Below are 4,312 nucleotides of genomic sequence, written 5' to 3'. Positions count from 1 at the left end.
AACAACTCTGGAAGGAAACGTCGCAGACCCATCAAGTTGGTACTCATACTGCTCGCCTCATCGAGTGGAATCCAGAGATATGAGTGGTTAAGCTATGGGATATGAAATGGACGAGCGACCAATAAAACAACATGTATTATGGGGTTGAATGCGTTTTGCTATTCACAAAATAAAACAAAAGCAGTCATGCAAATATCTGTTTTAACACAGCACAGCAAAATCAGTTGCACCATTCAATTCTGCTCGTCCAGACGGGGAGAATTCAATCACATTTTTTCGATGCGACGTTTCTTATGGGATTGAATGAGCGACAACATTTTGACCCCAAACCGAGAGGATTCTGGGATGTTTGTGGTTTTTTGGTAACAACTCTGGAAGGAAACGTCGCAGACCCATCAAGGTGGTACTCGTACTGCTCGCCTCATCGAGTGGAATCCAAAGATATGAGTGGTTCAGCTATGCGATATGAAATGGACGAGCGACCAATAAAACAACATGTATTATGGGGTTGAATGCGTTTTGCTATTCACAAAATAAAACAAAAGCAGTCATGCAAATATCTGTTTTAACACAGCACAGCAAAATCAGTTGCACCATTCAATCCCGCTCTTCCAGACGGGGAGAATTCAATGACATTTATTCGATGCGACGTTTCTTATGGGATTTAATGAGCGACAACATTTTGACCCCAAACCGAGAGGATTCTGGGATGTTTGTGGTGTTTTTGTAATAACTCTGGAAGGAAACGTCGCAGACCCATCAAGGTGGTACTCGTACTGCTCGCCTCATCGAGAGAAATCCAAAGATATGAGTGCTTAAGCTATCGGATATGAAATGGACGAGCGACCAATAAAACAACATGTATTATGGGGTTGAATGCTTTTTGCTATTCACAAAATAAAACCAAAGCAGTAATGTAAATATCTGATTTAACACAGCACAGCAAAATCAGTTGCACCATTCAATTCTGCTCGTCCAGACGGGGAGAATTCAATCACATTTTTTCGATGCGACGTTTCTTATGGGATTTAATGAGCGACAACATTTTGACCCCAAACCGAGAGGATTCTGGGATGTTTGTGGTTTTTTGGTAACAACTCTGGAAGGAAACGTCGCAGACCCATCAAGTTGGTACTCATACTGCTCGCCTCATCGAGTGGAATCCAGAGATATGAGTGGTTAAGCTATGGGATATGAAATGGACGAGCGACCAATAAAACAACATGTATTATGGGGTTGAATGCGTTTTGCTATTCACAAAATAAAACAAAAGCAGTCATGCAAATATCTGTTTTAACACAGCACAGCAAAATCAGTTGCACCATTCAATTCTGCTCGTCCAGACGGGGAGAATTCAATCACATTTTTTCGATGCGACGTTTCTTATGGGATTTAATGAGCGACAACATTTTGACCCCAAACCGAGAGGATTCTGGGATGTTTGTGGTTTTTTGGTAACAACTCTGGAAGGAAACGTCGCAGACCCATCAAGTTGGTACTCATACTGCTCGCCTCATCGCGTGGAATCCATAGATATGAGTGGTTAAGCTATGGGATATGAAATGGACGAGCGACCAATAAAACAACATGTATTATGGGGTTGAATGCGTTTTGCTATTCACAAAATAAAACAAAAGCAGTCATGCAAATATCTGTTTTAACACAGCACAGCAAAATCAGTTGCACCATTCAATCCCGCTCTTCCAGACGGGGAGAATTCAATGACATTTATTCGATGCGACGATTCTTATGGGATTTAATGAGCGACAACATTTTGACCCCAAACCGAGAGGATTCTGGGATGTTTGTGGTGTTTTTGTAATAACTCTGGAAGGAAACGTCGCAGACCCATCAAGGTGGTACTCGTACTGCTCGCCTCATCGAGAGAAATCCAAAGATATGAGTGCTTAAGCTATGGGATATGAAATGGACGAGCGACCAATAAAACAACATGTATTATGGGGTTGAATGCTTTTTGCTATTCACAAAATAAAACCAAAGCAGTAATGCAAATCTCTGATTTACCACAGCACAGCAAAATCAGTTGCACCATTCAATTCTGCTCGTCCAGACGGGGAGAATTCAATCACATTTTTTCGATGCGACGTTTCTTATGGGATTGAATGAGCGACAACATTTTGACCCCAAACCGAGAGGTTTCTGGGATGTTTGTGGTTTTTTGGTAACAACTCTGGAAGGAAACGTCGCAGACCCATCAAGGTGGTACTCGTACTGCTCGCCTCATCGAGTGGAATCCAAAGATATGAGTGGTTCAGCTATGCGATATGAAATGGACGAGCGACCAATAAAACAACATGTATTATGGGGTTGAATGCGTTTTGCTATTCACAAAATAAAACAAAAGCAGTCATGCAAATATCTGTTTTAACACAGCACAGCAAAATCAGTTGCACCATTCAATCCCGCTCTTCCAGACGGGGAGAATTCAATGACATTTATTCGATGCGACGATTCTTATGGGATTTAATGAGCGACAACATTTTGACCCCAAACCGAGAGGATTCTGGGATGTTTGTGGTGTTTTTGTAATAACTCTGGAAGGAAACGTCGCAGACCCATCAAGGTGGTACTCGTACTGCTCGCCTCATCGAGAGAAATCCAAAGATATGAGTGCTTAAGCTATGGGATATGAAATGGACGAGCGACCAATAAAACAACATGTATTATGGGGTTGAATGCTTTTTGCTATTCACAAAATAAAACCAAAGCAGTAATGTAAATATCTGATTTAACACAGCACAGCAAAATCAGTTGCACCATTCAATTCTGCTCGTCCAGACGGGGAGAATTCAATCACATTTTTTCGATGCGACGTTTCTTATGGCATTTAATGAGCGACAACATTTTGACCCCAAACCGAGAGAATTCTGGGATGTTTGTGGTTTTTTGGTAACAACTCTGGAAGGAAACGTCGCAGACCCATCAAGTTGGTACTCATACTGCTCGCCTCATCGAGTGGAATCCATAGATATGAGTGGTTAAGCTATGGGATATGAAATGGACGAGCGACCAATAAAACAACATGTATTATGGGGTTGAATGCGTTTTGCTATTCACAAAATAAAACAAAAGCAATCATGCAAATATCTGTTTTAACACAGCACAGCAAAATCAGTTGCACCATTCAATCCCGCTCGTCCAGACGGGGAGAATTCAATCACATTTATTCGATGCGACGTTTCTTATGGGATTTAATGAGCGACAACATTTTGACCCCAAACCGAGAGGATTCTGGGATGTTTGTGGTTTTTTTGTAATAACTATGGAAGGAAACGTCGCAGACCCATCAAGGTGGTACTCGTACTGCTCGCCTCATCGAGAGGAATCCAAAGATATGAGTGCTTAAGCTATGGGATATGAAATGGACGAGCGACCAATAAAACAACATGTATTATGGGGTTGAATGCGTTTTGCTATTCACAAAATAAAACAAAAGCAGTCATGCAAATATCTGTTTTAACACAGCACAGCAAAATCAGTTGCACCATTCAATCCCGCTCGTCCAGACGGGTAGAATTCAATCACACTTATTCGATGCGACGTTTCTTATGGGATTTAATGAGCGACAACATTTTGACCCCAAACTGAGAGGATTCTGGGATGTTTGTGGTTTTTTTGTAATAACTATGGAAGGAAACGTCGCAGACCCATCAAGGTGGTACTCGTACTGCTCGCCTCATCGAGAGGAATCCAAAGATATGAGTGCTTAAGCTATGGGATATGAAATTGACGAGCGACCAATAAAACAACATGTATTATGGGGTTGAATGCTTTTTGCTATTCACAAAATAAAACCAAAGCAGTAATGCAAATCTCTGATTTACCACAGCACAGAAAAATCAGTTGCACCATTCAATTCTGCTCGTCCAGACGGGGAGAATTCAATCACATTTTTTCGATGCGACGTTTCTTATGGGATTGAATGAGCGACAACATTTTGACCCCAAACCGAGAGGATTCTGGGATGTTTGTGGTTTTTTGGTAACAACTCTGGAAGGAAACGTCGCAGACCCATCAAGGTGGTACTCGTACTGCTCGCCTCATCGAGTGGAATCCAAAGATATGAGTGGTTCAGCTATGCGATATGAAATGGACGAGCGACCAATAAAACAACATGTATTATGGGGTTGAATGCGTTTTGCTATTCACAAAATAAAACAAAAGCAGTCATGCAAATATCTGTTTTAACACAGCACAGCAAAATCAGTTGCACCATTCAATCCCGCTCTTCCAGACGGGGAGAATTCAATGACATTTATTCGATGCGACGTTTCTTATGGGATTTAATGAG

The sequence above is a fragment of the Petromyzon marinus genome, chromosome 79 (assembly GCF_048934315.1).
Source record: "Petromyzon marinus isolate PM22_M1 ecotype Great Lakes invasive population chromosome 79, UKy_Petmar_22M1.pri1.0, whole genome shotgun sequence".
Classification (NCBI taxonomy): domain Eukaryota; kingdom Metazoa; phylum Chordata; class Hyperoartia; order Petromyzontiformes; family Petromyzontidae; genus Petromyzon; species Petromyzon marinus.
The sequence above is the reverse complement of the archived record's forward strand: the minus strand, read 5'-3'. Positions refer to the sequence as shown.